The 19,440-nt window shown below is 33.4% G+C and overlaps 1 long non-coding RNA gene across 1 annotated transcript in view; it reads left to right on the top strand.

Moving 5' to 3' along the window:
• The window catches only part of LOC136840290 (uncharacterized), a 97,986-nt gene that overhangs the window by 670 nt on the left and 77,876 nt on the right, over nucleotides 1–19,440 (top strand). Inside the window, exon 2 of the long non-coding RNA XR_010853575.1 lies at nucleotides 1–7. This exon is cut by the window's left edge and continues 115 nt beyond it. This is a non-coding gene — a long non-coding RNA (uncharacterized lncRNA). The remainder of the gene's footprint in view (nucleotides 8–19,440) is intronic.

Raw genomic sequence — 19,440 nt, 5'->3', positions numbered from 1 at the left:
ACCAAAGGTAAAGTACACAATTTATACCGTAGGAAGATTTAGAAGTCTCAATGGTAAAGCACTCATATTGCCTCTGCCTGATGTTCCAGAAGAATTATATAATCAAAACTGAACAGCTATGCTGTGATACCAGGAGTATAGCAAAACACTGTTTGCGTGGGATGGTCTAGAGAAATCTGATCCTGAAGACTATGCCACTGCTCAAAATTGTCTATGCTTACCATACATTCAGTATCAATTGATAAAGGGCAGAATAGATCCAGTCACTTACTGAAGTAGTGTAGGGGGTTAATGACGAAAAGAAAACGGAGGGAGAGAAATTCAGGTACTGTGAAAGAACAAGGAAATGAAGGAGACCCTTCTGTCTTCTTTCTGCATAGAAAAAATGGCGGGAAAGTATTGTGAGGGAAAAAACTTCGGAGCAGACCCAGTTGCTACTGTTTTTGTTTAGTAATCATTGTGAGCTAGAGGAAACTTACCCCACTTCACTGGGATCATTATTGGCAAAATATGATCAAGCAACATTGTCGTTTCTGTTGTATAATAGTCTCAGTGTAATGAAGAGATTAGTTCAGTTAATGAAACTTAGAGAACATTCTCTAGATCTGTTAGCTTTTTGAAATAATGTAAAAAATATTAGTCATTGTCTGTCATAACTAGTTAAGAGAGAGAGAGAGAGAGAGAGAGAGAGAGAGAGAGAGAGAGAGAGAGAGAGAGAGAGAGAGAGAGAGAGAGAGAGATTTTGTTTAATATAAGAGGAAATGTTTATGTATTAGCATCTGCAGTGGTTAAACAAAATGCGATAAGAGTTCATTGACTGAGTTGCGGTTAACGGTAGAAATGAAAATAATCAATAATCAAGGTTTTGCAACACTGAATAATTGATAGGCTAGACGGCAAAGGATCCCTCCTCTGGAAGGGGTAAGGGTAGTAGTGGAGGAGAGGGACGGTGAGCGGTTTCGATGCCAGACATCTAAAATACCTGCACGTCTGTCTCTTAGTTTTATGCTGATTGACGCCATGTTTACCTCGATATGCATTGTAAGGCAATTGACGAAATTCTTTTTCGAAACTGTTCTTTTAGAATTTTGTTTCATAGGATTTTGTAGTGGTTTTTACTAGTTGTAACTGATAATATACATGCACGCGTCAGGAGAGCAAGACTAAGAATTCTCAAATGTGTGTATATATATACAGTATATATATATATATATATATATATATATATATATATATATATGTATATATATATATATATATATATATATATATATATATATATATATATATATATATATATATATATATATATATATATATATATATATATATATTCTGCAAGTCACCTATTACCAGATACGATATGTAATGGTAATGGCTGCAATAGTATCTTAGCTTCCCGATTCTTCACGTTTTTTGGATACACTTGTCGCTACAAAGCCTTACATCCAAATGCAAGAAATGTGAAGTAATTCTGATGTCCGGTAGCAGGATTCGAACTTGCATCCAGAGTATCAAGAACGAAGTCTGCAACGTGACCTCGTTCTTGATACTCTGGATGCAAGTTCGCACCCTGCTACTGGACATCAGAATTGCTTCACATTTCTTGCATTTGGGTCTAAGGCTTTGTAGTGACAAGTGTATCCAAAAAACGGGAAGAATTCGAGAAGTTAAGATGGCATTGTGGCTGTTACACACACAACACATATATACATATATATGTACAGTTTATATATATATATATATATATATATATATATATATATATATATATATATATATATATATATTTAGGCTATATATGTATATATATACTGTATATATATGTATATATATATATATATATATATATATATATATATATATATATATATATATATATATATATATATATATATATATATATATATATATACATATATATATATAGAGAGAGAGAGAGAGAGAGAGAGAGAGAGAGAGAGAGAGAGAGAGAGAGAGAGAGATATCTATATATATATATATATATATATATATATATATATATATATATATATATATATATATATATATATATATATATATATATATATATATATATATATATATAACTCATTCATGAAGATATGGAACATGATGAGTGTATAAAGGCAAATGTCACGAAGGAAAAGTGAAACAATGGAGTGGTTGCTAGGCCTTTCGACACACGGTCATTTACCAGCAGACTGATGAAAAATATAATAGTAAGAGTACAAGAAGGCTTGCATAATTGACAGGTGAATACAAATATCCTCGAGGATGAGGATTATAAGGAACAGATGCACCTGGAATCCAACACAGTTGAAGAAGTAGTGGACATACCAAAACAAAGGTAAATCTTTGAGAGGTTTTACAAAGGATCAAGCCCAACTGGCTCGAAAGCAGGGGGGAGTCAATTCAAGGATTAAAAGGGGAAAAGACTGACCACCTGAAATGGCCTTGGAATGAATAAACTGAATAGATATTTATAAAAGTACAACACTTAGTATATTCTCGTTTTGGTAAACAATAACGATTTTCGCAAAACGGACATTTTCAAAAACTATTGAACATATAAGTATATAGAAAATATATATAAGGTAACTAATTAGTAATTAAGTCAGTGATTTTATCTTTACGATCATTCTTGAACATTTTACTGATGCTGGGGTCCAAATAATACATGCCAGGGCTAAGGCTAACATTACAGATGGAAGTAAGCTGTATAATTGCAGATTCTAATTGTACTTGTATAAATTTGTAATCAACTTATTCATTCTAAGGCCATTTTTGGTGGTCAGTCTCTTCCCCTTATAATCCTTTAATTGACTCCTCCCTGCTTTTGAGCCAATTGGGCTTAATCCTTTATAAAACCTCTCAAAGATTTACCTTCGTTTTGGTATGTCCTTTAATAATCTTCAACTGTGTTGGATTGCAGGTGCACCTGCTCCTTATAATCCCCATCCTCAGGGATATTTGTATGCCCTCTGTCAATTATACAAGCTTTCTTGTACCCTTACTCTTATATTTTTCATCAGTCTGCCAGTAAAGAACCGTGTGTCGAAAGGCCTAGCAACCACTCTGTTTCTTCACTTTTCCTTCGTGGCATTTGCCTTTATATATATATATATATATATATATATATATATATATATATATATATATATATATATATATATATATATATATATATATATATATATGTATATCTGAATCACGAAAATATGGAACGTGATGAATATATAAATAAAGATAAAATCCATTTAGGAAATGGAAACACTGGAGTGCTGCGAGGCCTTTCGACACTAGTCTGCTAAGTAAAGGACTAGTGTCGAAAGGCCTCTGCAGCACTCCAGTGTTTCCATTTCCTTTCTTCTTGATTTTATCTTTATATATATATATATATATATATATATATATATATATATATATATATATATATATATATATATATATAGAGAGAGAGAGAGAGAGAGAGAGAGAGAGAGAGAGAGAGAGAGAGAGATAAGAAGCCGTTTCCCAAATACAGGGAGGCATTAAAGAGAAGGCTACTCAGCAGTGTGTCGTTCCCATATGCACACAAGCCATTTACCTCTGTCACTGTGTAACATCCATGGTAAAGTAGCTATTCATTTATGCTGCTGCCAAAGGAAAATGTAAATCATAGTCGATTCAAAAACAGAAAGATAAGGTGACGATAAGACGCCTGTTTACAACAATGACAGGCCAAATAATGATGAGATGCTGCCGCCCGCACCGAGAGCGTGGATACCACGGCAACAAGAACAATGGCTTCCACTTCAAGATGCTGATAAAAAAGCTTCTTGTTGTCACTTTAAAGGCATCTGCTAGGCTGTTGTCAGGAATCAAGTTCTCTTACTGATAATGCGCTTTTTGATTTTTTTGTTTGGACAATCAGTAGGAATTATGTTTAGCAGTTTGTAATAGAAAAAGCTCACGAGAGCTTACTTTCTTTGTACGTGAAGGTATAAATATTATTAATGATAATTTTCTTTTTTTCTTGTGAAACAATTTCCTGAAGTAGTCGGTGGAAAGGAAGGTGGAAACAATATCCTGTAGTCGTAGGAGCTGGAAGAGGTAGCTGGAAGAAAAAGGATGGTCCTCAGTGAGCAGGAAGCGAAGAGATTGTAATGAATTTTGCCGGGAACTAACTCCGCCGTCATCCACGTAAAATATACAAATGTAAGCTAAGCTGTCCATTATCAACCAAGTTCAAATAAAAACAGCAGCGGTCCTAGAACCGTATCCTGTGAAACCCGATACTGGTCATTTAAAAAACGATTATCTTCCTACGGTTAAATCACAAAATTTTCAAATGCTGCGTCGAGTCATACCTACAGTTGTGGAATGGTTCTTTGTATTGTCTGTGTAGATAAAGCCATGAGCATCGATGACTTTGTTACAGCACTTTAGCGGAGCTTGTCGGTACCAGGTAGTTTCAAGGACTGAGCTTTTGCTAAGACAAAAGCAGAGATAACTCTGATAAAAGCTGAAGTCAGTAATTTTTCCTCCTGCCTTTTGTTCTTCGAATGTTTGTTAAATTTAGTAGTCAAATAAATTTCATGCACGTTTGCATAGTTTCAAGGGTGATATGGACCAGATACACTGATAAATCGAGGCCCATAGCGATAGTAAAGAGCCTTCTGGATTGTACTCTTCTTGAATGGAAGTATATTCTTTTTAAAATGCTGATTTTGTGCAAAGTCGAACATTGCACCTTTACTGTTTAACTAATATGGCCATCTTCACATGCCAGAACACATAAAAATTGAGATGAATTTCGTGGTGATCTTTGATTTCTGTTGATTCAAAGATATTCAAAGAGAGAAGAGAGAGAGAGAGAGAGAGAGAGAGAGAGAGAGAGAGAGAGAGAGAGAGAGAGATCACCTCAGCTCCCCGGCTGAAGGCAATTCATGGGGTTTCTTCCATCAATACTACAAAATATTTACAAAACAACAAGTCTGTTTTAAAGCAAAAACCTTAACTATCATTTCATAAATATGAAATAACAAAGATCTTATTTCTCTCTCTGTTAAAGGCGGTATATACAGAATGCACCTCCGCAATTTTTTTTTCCTTTTTATTTATAGGAAAGCAATTTTATGGATGAGGTCACTAACCCCAGGCCTTGCTTCCTATGGGCGTGGAGGTTATATGTCAGCAATAAACTGGCGTTCGTCGTGATAGCAGTGACTACTGCAAACATTGGTTAAATTCCTTAACTGAATGAGAAACGGTGTTACAAGAGCGTTGTACAGACACGTACCTTCAAAATCTGTCGGGAAACTAAACTTTTCTTTGAATTCGTATTGAATCTACAGTGGCGGAATTTCATTGATTGTTTTCTAATGTCATGCGACAAGACAAAACATATTTTGCCTAGCACCATGATTTGAAACCTTACACAGGCATTACATCACGTGAGATAACAGAGATAACATGGCATTCACAGAAAGCATAGTTTATAAAACAAAATTATATGAAAAGATAACCTTATCGTCAAGGACCACAAAAATGTATCCTCTCGTAACTGCTGCAGCCAGGAAGATCTGCAAACGGTCATAGTTGAATAACCTCGGCAGTTTATCGGTATCTGGTTTGTAGAACTTATTATTGGTTATATAGCATTTATTGATATTTGTTATACGCCTTAAAAAGGGCAATAGGACACCGACTGTATCAAGCGTTTTGATTTTTCTTTTAAAAGTTGGTATGATGACCCGAAATACTACTTGATATTACATCACGTCACATCGCATTTTGTTACTTAACATCACGTTACATCTTCCTACATAGCTTTACTTTACATTATGTCCCTTAACATTACATAACATTACATTTTATTTAGTTTCTTGCCTGAAATTGACATCAATTATTTTTTGCATTTTTTCTAAAATTAAGATGAAAATTCCGTTAGAGAGAGGAGGCGCCTGTAACACTCACAAGACCTCGCCTTTCCACATTACATTTCTTTTTCTCTGATGACAAACTTTGAAATTTTCTTTTTCCTTCTATTTTCCACGAATCTATTAATCTTCTTTCCTTAAAGATGCTGGTCTGCCGCTTCCACTGGCGCTGATCAGCAGCACTCTTATCCCTTGAGGCACTTGCACTGCCAAGCCATCCGCCTCCGAGTTGTATACGGAAGAGAATAAAAGAAAGGAAAAAAACCCAGCGTGGAAGTGTGGATGGACTGTATAAAACAGAATTGGTCTCATGATAATATTAGCAGTGGCATCAGGAATTTGATCACAGAGACGTCTGTTTTCAACTTTAACGGCCATACTTATATTGTTTGGTTCAATGAATACTCCCAGGCAGCTCTTTCTACTCTGTACCATATTTATAATCATAGTATTTTTTTACGGCGATGAAAATAAAGTCCTGCACGTTTTACAGAACTCTCTAATGATTCAGCGATAATAAACCAAAGTCATATTGTTAAAGCCTATATAATAAAAAGTATTTTTTTCTCATCGTAATGAGTGGTGCACTATTATTGCAACAACACTGTAGATGAAAGCACTTGAAATCTCATATCGTGACCGACCAATTTCAGAACGCGAGCTCTGTCAACTTTTGTTTCAGAGTAATTGTAGATGACGCCCACATACGAAATGTGAGAGCGCACAATATTTTCTTTTTTTTCTTATGTGCTAAAGAGACTTTACCAAGGTTCGTTTGTTAGGTCTGTGGCGTCGTGGCTGTGAGTATCTTTAGATGCAGACAGGAGTTTTAGGCTGAAGAGCTTTTATGTTGGAGATGTCATTTATTTATCGTTTCAATGACTCATACTCACATGCGCAATTTCCTATTTTTTTGTACACTAGTGGATTGTATGTAACACTTTTTCTATACACACACATATATGTATATATAAATAAATAAATATATGTATATATAGATATATATATATATATATATATATATATATATATATATATATATATATATACATATATATATATATATATATATATATATATATATATATATATATATATATATATATATATATATAAAAAGCAGCGTACGGCAGATAGTGGGGTTGACAACCAAATTCACGCTTAAATACCGGAAATATAGCACACGTTGGAGCCACCTTTCTTTTTATAAAGGAAAAAGATGTGTTGAAATATACATACATAAATAAACATATATATGTATATATATATATATATTATATATATATATATATATATATATATATATATATATATATATATATATATATATATATATATATATATATATATATATATATATATATTATATTATATATATACATATATATATATATATATATATATATATATATATATATATATATATATATATATATATATATATGTATATATATACATGTATCATAAAGAGGCAATCAAAGTTGTCACGTATTTATTTAATAATCTCTTTTTTTTCTGGAGCTGGGGTAGGTGGGAGAGTACAGTGGAGGCCCTTGAACAAACAAAATGACGGAGTTAATATCCAAAATTATATTTGTCAGTAGGTAACTGTATCAATACTAACCATTTACTCTAGTGATATTTTATTTTGAATAGGGGGATGAATATACTTTATCATATACTTTATTATTATTGTTGTCGTTATTAATACTTTTTAAATACAATAATAATAATAATAATATAATAATAATAATAATAATAATAATAATAATAATAATAATTATTATTATTATTATTATTATTATTATTATTATTATCATCATTTTTATAATATAAATAAAAATAATAACGGTAGCTGTTATTATTATTATTATTATTATTATTATTATTATTATTATTATTATTATTATTATTATTATTTTTATTATTAACAATAGCAGCAGTATCACCAGCAATAATCTTAAATGTATCTTGAGCCATCCGAAAGGTCTGCATATGACTGCTGAACCGGGTTCAGTAGATCTGTAATCAGAATGGTTGTATGCATATACTTAAAATCGAAAATTAAAATCTTTATGGAGAGCCAAGTGATACATGAAACTATAAAATAACAAGTAAAAAATGCGTCGGAGTTTCTTCGGCGCAATCAAGTTTTCTGTACAGAGTATAATCAAGGGCAGCGAAAATAGATCTATCTTTCTATGGTCTCGGTATAATGCTATATGAGCCGAGGCTCATGAAACTTTAATCATGGCCCGGTGGTGGCATATCCTAAATCGTTGCCAGAAGCACGATTATGGCTAATTTTAACCTTAATTGAATAAAAACCACTGAGGCTAGAGGGCTGCAATTTGGTATATTTGATGATTGGAGGGTGGATATAACATACCAATTTACAGCCCTCTAGCCTCAGTAGTTTTTAAGGTCTGAGAGCAGACAGAAGGAGTGCGGACACAAAAAGGGTGGACAGAAAAAAGTGCGGACGGACAGAAAAAGCCAGCACAATAGTTTTCTTTTGCAGAAAACTGAAAAGTACGTACTTATACCCACATACATATTTCGTGGCGATAGTCGGTATTTCTTAATACTATTAGGTCGGTTAAGAGTTCTATATTGTTTGTGTTTTTTTAACCGATAGCTTCTTTTCGTTGATTATGATTATTAAAGTCATAATATCAATCGATTTCGATTTATATGTATACATATACGTACATATATATATATATATATATATATATATATATATATATATATATATATATATATATATATATATATATATATATATTAACTTGATCAGTTTCGCTATTGTTCTGTGCATTAATACAATTAATAACAGGACCTCATATAAACAGGATGATATCTGGCAGAGATACTTATTCTAAAAAAGTTACATGCTTTTCAGGACTACCTCTCCTAATCGTCGGCTACCAGACGATGAGGGCAGATGGTCCTGGAAAGTTCATAACATTTTTCATAAAAATCTCCACTTGATACCATCCTGTTTAAATGAGGTCTTGCTATTAAATATATATAGTATGCACACTATTTGAACGTGCTCGAAATATATGGTTGCAAATGTTCTAATAGTGCTTTATGGGCCTTTTATCTTCATATATATTATATATATATATATATATATATATATATATATATATATATATATATATATATATATATATATATATATATATACATACATATCTACAAATATATAATACATACATACATATATATATATACACACACATTATACATATATATATGTATATATATAAAAATCTGACTCATATCGGGACCGAACCCCAGTCTTTCAGGTGAGAGTCTAGGCCACTAGCAATTCAACACAAGTCATAAAAGAAGTAGGACCCTAAGTACTTCATACCTGAGGATTTTCCAAGGGCAGGCTCCTAGCGCCCAACATACCAGCAAATTTTACCAAACTTCCCTACCCAGCAGCGAGTGAATTGCTAACATTTCATTTAGTTTACCCCTTCACCGTGAGATATGATGGAAATGAACACATTGGACCATGTTAGATGCTAGGACACCTATCCAGAAAAAAAAAACTCAGGCATGGAATACTTAGGTTGCAACTTCTTTTATGACTTGTGCTGATGAATTGCTAATGCCTTGGACTCTCACTTGAAAAGGGTTCGGTCCCAATGTGAGCAAAAATTTTAAATTTATTTCTGTGAAACTCGTTCCCATTTGTTCATTTCCATATATATATATATATATATATATATATATATATATATATATATATATATATATATATATTTATATATATTTTTACAAATATTACTGCTGTTCGCCCTCGTAACTTTTGATTGTAAAAATATCAGCCTGACTGAGACCGGGAAAAGACGTTGTCTAGATTAGAAGCGTCTTCAGTTCAAACCTTAACGTCCGTTGGAGAACGGGATAGGTAATTTAGGCATTTCACCCTATAGGAAAATTTCCCTATCAGCCTTAAAAATAGGTGGTCCTAAGGTCCCTTTTTCCTTCCTACCTGTCTCTTGGCGAATGTTTTTAACAGGAACGCGGACACCTGGGGTGACTGTTTTTGACCTAGGCCGGTCAGGGAACTTCAGAGAGACTGGAGCATTCGAAGAGACCACATGTCCAACGGGGCCTCTTCTCCCTTTCTTTGTCTATTATTCTATTAGTGAAGTGAAGAAGCAATTGCGAAGACTCCTCTCGGCAGTGGTTGGTGCGCACAACGTTCGTCCTAAGGTAAAGTCGCTTTTTGTTCAAAACTTCGCCCATTCTTTTATCTTTTTTCTGTATTTCGCATTTCTTTTGTTTCCTCCTTCATCCCCCACTTACTGTATATGTGTTTGCGAAGTCTAGATTAAGCCAAATTATTATATTGTTAGCTTCAACCCCGTTATTCTAGTAAAATACCTAGGTTAGGGTAAGCAACACAGTTTTAAGTCCCGATGCTTTGGTATGTCTCGCGTCCGAATGTTTGGAAGAACCGTTGCGTTTAAAATCAAATTCATCTCAAATATTCTTGTTAAGGTTAATTACCCTTAACTGGCGACCTTTGGCTAATTAACGACTGTCTTTGAGGTTAACTTTTGGCTTCAAGTGGCAGGTTACATGTAATCTTGGTTTGCAGGGCCGTAAAAATTACGTAAATTGAATAATACATGATCAGCCAAGACCCTCACACGTAACAATATATATATTTATATATATATATTTATATATATGTATGTGTATATATGTGTGTGTGTATAACTAAATCACAAAAATATGGAACGTGATGAATATATAAATAACGACAAAAACCACGAAGGAAAGAGAATCAATAAAGTGCTGCAAGGCCTTTCGACTGTCTGTTGTCCTTTACTTGGCAGACTTAAGAAATATAAAAATAAGTTTACAAGAAAGCTAATATAAATGACAGATGGGGACTACAAATGAAAAAATACGTACCTGGAATCCAACACAATTGAAGAATTAGTACTATAGAACTGCCAAAACAGGGTTAAATATTTAAGAGGTTTTTACAAAGGATTAGGATCAACCGTTCAGAAGCAGGGGCAGTGCAATTAAAAGATTTTACGAGGTGACTGACCACCAAAAAATGTTATAAAAGTACAACTCAATAATTCTCTCTTTTTTTGTAAACAATAAAAATTTTTGCAAAGTGAACATTTTTACAAATAATAATTATATTAAACATACGAATACATAGAAAATATATATAAGGTAACTAATTTGTAATTAAGTCAGTGATTTTATCTTTTAGGTCGTTCTTGAACATTTTTCTAATACAGGGGTCCAAATAATACATGCCAGGGCTAAGGTTAATATTACAGCTGGAAGTAAGCTGTATAACAGCAGATTCCAAAAGATTTCTTGAAGAGAAATCTTTCGATCTGGGAATCACTGAACTTTCAGTCCAATTTATCCTGTGATAGTTTTCACTTAAATGAATAAATATAGCACTGGATGTTTGTCCAGTTTTGACTCAATACTTATGTTGCTTAATACTTACATCAAAATCTTTACTAGATTGGCCAATATGAAAGAAGGGCAGTCCGAACTTGGAATTTTATATATTACATTGTTGTTTTCTTTAGGGCTATTTTTATTAGCGTTCCTTTTAGTGTGTTATTTTAGGAAAAAACATGTTGACATTAAAAGATTTTAACAATGATTTTATGTTTTCAAAACCACTAAAATAAGGCAAGCTAAGAATGTTCTTAGGGGTTTCTTTCTCCATGTTACTGTTACTATGAAACTTTTTGTGGGCTTTATTATAACAGATATCTAGTATATGTGGAGGATAACATAAATCTGTCTCTATTTTTCTTATGTGTTCGATTTCTTGATCCAAGTACTGGCGACTGAAAATGCGCAAAGCTCGTAAAAGCATAGAAGAAAAAATGGATATTTTGATATTAAGGAGATGGCCTGAATAAAAATGGTTGGTCTTTTATAAATAGTGAATTTGCATTGAAATGGTTCTCTATGAATTAAAACTTCTAAGAAAGGGAGGCAATTGTCTTTTTCTAATTCTAAAGTAAACTTAATGGATGGTACCTGGTTATTCAAATTAGAGAGTAAATCATTCACATCCATACCAGCAGGCAAAACAGCTAAAATATCGTCAACATATCTGTACCACTTTAAAGGAGTATAAATCATATTCGGTAAATATAGTTTTTCAAAGAATTCCATACACAAGTTTGAGAGGAGTAGGGATAAAGGGTTACCCATTGCCATACCAAATATTTTTTGGTAAAATTCACCATTGAATATAAACTTACAATCACAAATGCACAACCTAGTGAGTGAAATAACTATGACTTACAGGTAGAGGTGATTCATGATGGACTAGTTCATTACTAAGATGCTCTAAAATAGAATCTATGGGAATTTAGTAAAAAGAGAACAAACATCAAAACTAACGAATCTATCAGTGGGGCAAAAAGTGATTTTGTTTAATTTATCAACTAAATCTAGACAATTATATACGTGAGGATCGGAGATAGTTCCAAGTAACGGGGGCAAGAGCTTGGTAATATATTTCGAAAGTTGATATGATATTGAGCCAACAGTACTGATACTAGGCCGCATAGGATTATTTTCTTTGTGCGTTTTTACTAATCCGTACAAGTAAGGTAACGAGGGATATTTTACTGACAACTGACCTATTAGTTCTTTTTCATCTTTCAGGATTTTTTTTCACTCTGCTATTAAAATTTTTAATAACTTGATCAAGGGGATTTTTTTTTTAGTTTTTTGTAAGTCCTATCATCATCCAGTAGGGCTTGCATACGTGATATGTAGTCAGCTTTATCTAAAATTACAATACTGTTCGACTTATCAGCTTTTGTGATGTGGATTGTATTGTCTTTTTTAAGATTGGTCAAACTTTTCTTATAGTGAGCAGGGATATCACTTTCATGCCTAAAATTGGCGGCTCCTTAAACAATACCTTTCATTATGTCAACATGATTTTGAGGAAGATCACAATATTTTTCAAATATACGACGCAATCGTCAAAGCAGAGGGTCTATTAGGTATAAAGAAGGATAAACCATATCCGAGTGCACTCAACATTTTCACTTATTTGTTTACTTGATAAGTTTATAACACAATCATTACGTGCACTATTAGTCCAGTCACTGCTTTCAATAAGATTTTTTTAGTTTTCTGTCGAGTTTATTTATTAGGGCATCTGTAGCCCTACGAAGCTTTGCGGCTGCTATGTGGCGTTTTAACATCATGGCACTGAATTCATTGCATGGGTGATGGTCATATCTACTTAAACGGCGTGGTAGCAAGGATTTAGGGAGTACTTGTTCAGACAGGCACTCCTTTAGGAACTTGAGTTGAATTCTGGTCGAATGCACAGCCGAAAGAGATTTGGAGAAGGTAGTGACTACGCAACTCAAAAGAGGAAACAGGATAGCGAAAGTAAGCGTGGCCTTCATTATGTATAACTGAATCACGAAAATATGGAACGTGATGAATATATAAATAAAGACAAAAACTACGAAAGAAAGAGGGAAACAATGGAGTGCTGCAAGGCCTTTCGACTTATCGTCCTTTTCTTAGCAGACTGAAGAAATATAAAAATAAGTTTACAAAGAATGCTCATATAAATGACAAATGGGGATTACAAAGGAGAAAAATATGTACCTGGAATCCAACACAGTTGAAGAATTAGTTTCTCTTTCCTTCGTGGTTTTTTTGTCTTTATATATATATGTATGTATATATATATATACACACACACACACACACACACACACACACATATATATATATATATATATATATATATATATATATATATATATATATATATATATATATTATATTATAGCTAAAAATTTTATGCTCCCGTATACTAGGTCCTTGGTCTGCTCTTGTCCCAAGGCCCACCGGTCCACTCAGCTGTTAACGAGAACCAGCATCTACTGGGATTATGGTAAAGATCATGGGGCTAGCAACCTCATCCCAACGTCTTGCAGGGAAATCTGAAGGTTGTACAGAATCCTTCTTGGGCCCCTCTTCTGGAGCGACTATAGGCATTAGGGAAAATGTATTTATGTATGTTGCATGAATGTAAGGTTCCTGTGATCCAGTGGTTATCAACTTTCCCTCGCCTGTAAGTGAATTTAGATTGATCCCAGCGGTGGGAGAAGTGGGAAATTAGAACAGGATGGTCACGATTTAGGCCTACACACAAACATATATATATATATATATATATATATATATATATATATATATATATATATATATATATATATATATATATATATATATATATATATATATATATATATATATATATATATATATATATATATATACATATATATATATATATATATATATATATATATATGTATATATATAAAAGATAAAAGATAGAAATGAATATATATCATTCCAATATATAACCATAAACAATAATTTTATTTTCCTAAATGATGGGAATACTATTCCTTACTGTGTATGATTACGTCAGCAAAATGTATGAAATGACGTGTTGTGTGAGCTGTGAGGGCTTCGAGTTACTCGAAGCGCAGTAGTTGCCGTTTCTTAATTTAATCCCTATTTACATCTAATACATTTATCCTCCAAGCACCTTTTGGAAAAGATCTCCAGAAGTAATGATCTACATTCCTGTAAAGTTTTAATCTAGAATTTTCAGTCATTATCTTCCAGGTAATCAGTACCAAGCAGAGTGAAAAGAAACTTAACTTCCGTATGAAATGAAGTTTTTGCCAATTCTTACAATAATTAATTCCAGCTGCTGGAGTGTCCAAGGTGAAATTTCAATTTTTCCAGCACAGCCAACAGGCGTTGTTCCTCCTACACAATGTTGGTCAAGGCTTTGCCTTGATGTTGGTGATCATGTAATAAATGAAGTAGGATTGTATGTAGGACCATTTTTAACACTGTATACAAAAAAGGAATGTGTTTATTTACTTATTATATCATATAATGTCCTCAACCATATGTATGAAAGGGCAGATTTCTGCTGGCTGAAGTCGTTGCGTTAAGCCACTACTACGCATGTGCGGACTCGGCTTCACTTACTACGGAAAGATATTATCAATTTATACTTTCAGTGTGGATTTTATCAAGGTAATAAACAATTATTTTAATTATTATTATAGATTATAATCAAAATTCACGTACATTCTGCTAAAAAATTGATGTTATAGGGGATTTACTGTTGTAGGTTAATCATACTTTTGGCATCGCCAGATGAAAAAGTGAAGCGCCAGGTGAAAAATGAGAATAAATCCAGAAAGCTGAAGGAAAAGGTGACGTAAAAATGGAAAATTCATTTGTTTTGTCTGTATTTGTATGTCTGTCATCGGGTAGGGGGTTTGATTTTGAGTTAAAAACCTTTCTGGGGTGACATAGAGGACGTGCGCATGATTTTGTCTGGGTCTGTCAAGTGGTTTGGATTTCTATAGAAGTCAAACTTATATACAAATATTCACTTTTATATATCTATATATATATAGGTTACATATTACGAAGCACCTTTTTAGTCATAATTCTCTTTGGATTTAAGTTATACCGAAAGCAGAGCAAATACGAGGTTTGTAGCTTAATGTCTGTGAATATAAAAAATGTCACGGTGTATGTGACGAAAATTCTTATATGACTATACAGACGTACTCACACACACACACACACATATATATATATACATATATATATATATATATATATATATATATATATATATATATATATATATATATATATATATATATATATATATATATATATATATAAATATATATATATATATATATATATACATATACACATATATATATATTATATAATCAATGTCCAATGACTTTTGAAGGAGGCGGCTGTCATCTTCCAAAAAGGCACATGGCATAAATGAAAGCACAGTCAGGAGGCGCATACCCTTATCTCCACCGCAAAACGTGTCCTAATAAGTCGAGAGCATTCTATTGCTAAGCGAGGTCACGTTGCTTTGGCATCACGATCTGGGCATTTCGGGGCGGGCCAACCGGCTGTGCGGATTCGCCCGGCCTTATCTGTGTCCGATGTGTGCCAATGTCGACGTGGTGTGTGTACTTTTGTATTGTCATAATTTAAAGTTCTGTTTGATTTTGGCGACCGCTGAGGTTTCTCAGGGTCACGCGCGATGGCGATTCGTAAACCCTTTCCCCCCCTCTATTCCTCCCCTCTTCCCTTCACCCCCATTCGCCCTCTACCCCCTCCCAACCCCCGACATCAGCTCGTTACCAAAGAGTGTGAATTTGGTCAAAAGATAGCCGATGATTAAAGAGGTTTATCTCTCGAGCCCGTTTCCACGTTCCATGAGCAAACAGGACCTTGGTACGCTTATGGGGAGTTAGGTCGGATATGATGTCGGTTTCCGGCCGAAGGATGTCAGGGAAAAATTCAGCGAGTGCATCAGATTGCCTCTGATGCCTTTCGACGAGTATTTCTGAATGGTCAAGGCGTCACTTCGACGGGCATATGGAAAGAAGAATGGTGGGCGCGTCCAGAGAGACGGTATCAAATGGGAATGCATTCAATCTTTTTTGCCAGAAATTAATACGTTTACAGAAATTGAGAGCAAACGATCAACACTTCAGTCTATTGAACTTTGGAATCGGAGTTAGATTACCTTTTAAATCTTCAGTGAAAAAATAATTAAGATGTCGCAGACTTAAAAGGAAGAGGGAAAGTTAAATCTCGCATTGCATGCAAAAACAAGAGTCAAAAAAATTTATGGAAACTTGAGGATGAATAACTAATATATTTTCTCTTACATTTTCAGGAGTATGGGCTAAATCTACATACACAAAATTTAGAAATACATCTGTCTCTTGCATTTTGAACAAATCATTCTTTGCTTGGGAATTCTGAGCAAAAACAACAAGAGGAAGAATTGCTGCGCAACCTGTTTTCTCAAACCACAGGTGAACTGCAAATATGAAGCCTAGCTAAGATCTCGATTTCTAAAACCCTCATGACAAAAAGCAAAAGTAGGTCAACTTTAGGTGGCGAATGATGACTGCTGTGATTAGCGTCATATTACGGCCCGTGTTCCACTACAGAATTCAAATAAATAATGAGTCATGTTCAACAGAGGCGGGGGTTTTTTAGGGGAAAGTTAAGGTTACCGCCTGTTGTGGCGTTTGCTCGGTGCATACTTCTCTGTAGTTATTCGTTCTCCCCATGAGTTGCTTTCTTTTTTCTTTTTATTTCTTTTCATTTTCATTTTCATCGTATCCACTGAGTTTCTTACCGAAAACCTGTCTGCCCAACTTCTTTCACTCTTTCTTGCTCGAATTTCATGCTCTATTTCAGAACAAATCCTTTGATTTAGTTTTACTGGCGTCTAAAATCAACAGCAACGGTAATAATGACAATAATAATAAGACCTCTTGTTCAAACACTAGGATGAGTCTGCATGGCCACTGCGTTGATACGGGTACCTATGAGGAATTTATCTGTTTCAAATTAAGATCACTGCTTCAAGTAAATGAATAAAACTAGTTTGGTCGACTTCTTTCAAAAGAGAGAGAGAGAGAGAGAGAGAGAGAGAGAGAGAGAGAGAGAGAGAGAGAGAGAGAGAGAGAGAGAGAGAGAGAGAGAGAGAGAGAGAGAGAGAGAGAGAATATTTGTGCATTTTGGTCAGAAAAAGGATAATTATTCCACTAAATGAAATATAGATTTATATTAAGTCATGTAAACCTGTAAAATATATTAGGAAAATAACGATGAGTGTAATTTACGTATATATATATATATATATATATATATATATATATATATATATATATATATATATATATATATATTGTTTATATTGTTTTCTGTTAGTGAAGTTTAACTTGGATTTGGGTGCTGAAATGTTGAAAGATTCCAAAAGTACTTTGGAGCAAACGTTGACAGTTCTCAGGTTCGTGAAGCTGGTCGGTCATATTACAGGCATCTGGGGGGGTTTTCACCTCTACGGCTGTTGTAATCATATCATTGTTGTGAACGCAGTTTTATACCGGGATAACTCCAGTTTGTACCTTTCGACTTGCATTTTCCTAAGATGAAATCTTTCACGTAATTTAGATAAATAAATAAATAAATAAATAAATAAATAAATAAATAAATAAATAAATAAATAAATAAATAAATAAATAAATAAAGAGGCTAACAAACTTAAAGAAACTGAAAATGAGAAATCTGCCTAGAGATATCATTCGTAAGATAGAAATATCTATTGACTAAATGAATATGAAATTAACCACGTCAATCAAGAATTATATTTATGAGAGAGTCTATGAAATGATAAGTAAATAAATATATTTTCTGTGCAGACTTTCTCTCTTCTACTTACGATTATCATAAAATTTTAGTGTGATGTTGGCTTTCATAATTCCCGGACAAGATTTCCAATAATTCTTCTGTGTATTTTCTTCTGTTCAAAGGTCAGAGCCTCTTCGATGGCATTTGAACACATCACTGTTGCATTTTCCATTTAATTTCCCTAAGTGCGCTTTCATTGCAATTAAATAAAAGATTTGGAATTATTTACGTGTTCCTCAAAATAATCGATCTTATTATGATGCAACCCTCTTTAGTGTGATTATAAACCTGTTAGTAAGAGTTGGCTTGAATTCTCCTGTCCTTACTGCCTTTATCCAGCCCCCTTCCGAAGAAACTGAGGAAAAGGAATAAGAAACTGATTAAATAAACTGACAGAACCATTTACTTTTCTAAGTACATTGACTTCTGGCAAGCTGTGAATTTGAAGAGAGAGAGAGAGAGAGAGAGAGAGAGAGAGAGAGAGAGAGAGAGAGAGAGAGAGAGCACTCTCTAAATATTATTGCCAAAGCTGAAAGCCTTTGACATCTATATGAAACAGACCCTTTAGTGATTTACAATGAATACATTTTTCCTGTTTAGATAACTCATTTGTTTTTAATCGTCATCGGTTTTATGTTTCTGTTTTCTTTTCCATTATTGTCGTGGAAGTATGTTTTTATTTTTTCATTTTACGTTTCATCGAAACTTTCATTTATTTTGCGCAAATTCAAAAAGAGAGGAAGACGTTCCAATGATATTTCGGTTCTATTTTTCCCTGAGTGTCATTCCCCTATGAAAGAAAAAGCAGTGATACCATTTCCTTATTATTCGCTACTGAGCTCCATTCGCCCATGAAACAATTAATGTGGCCTTAAGCAAATACAAAGAAAAGTTTATAAACACGCCAAGAACTAGCAACTTGTGTTTATGTGAATTTATGCTGCAGCGTGTGTTTGTCCATTTGAGTAAATATGATAATATTATGTAACGGTGTAACTTGTGATATTATTATACGATACGTTACTATGTTGACACTTTGCCAACGTAGTACTCTGTATTACGAAAAAAGAAATATAAACATTGACTCTTTCGTGACGTTATGAGTCATATGTAATGTATCAAAGTAAATATTTTTTATCACGATTTTTTGGGTAAACAAGTGAATTCT

The sequence above is a fragment of the Macrobrachium rosenbergii genome, chromosome 7 (genome assembly GCF_040412425.1).
Source record: "Macrobrachium rosenbergii isolate ZJJX-2024 chromosome 7, ASM4041242v1, whole genome shotgun sequence".
Classification (NCBI taxonomy): Eukaryota; Metazoa; Arthropoda; class Malacostraca; order Decapoda; family Palaemonidae; genus Macrobrachium; species Macrobrachium rosenbergii.
The sequence above is the reverse complement of the archived record's forward strand: the minus strand, read 5'-3'. Positions and strand labels throughout refer to the sequence as shown.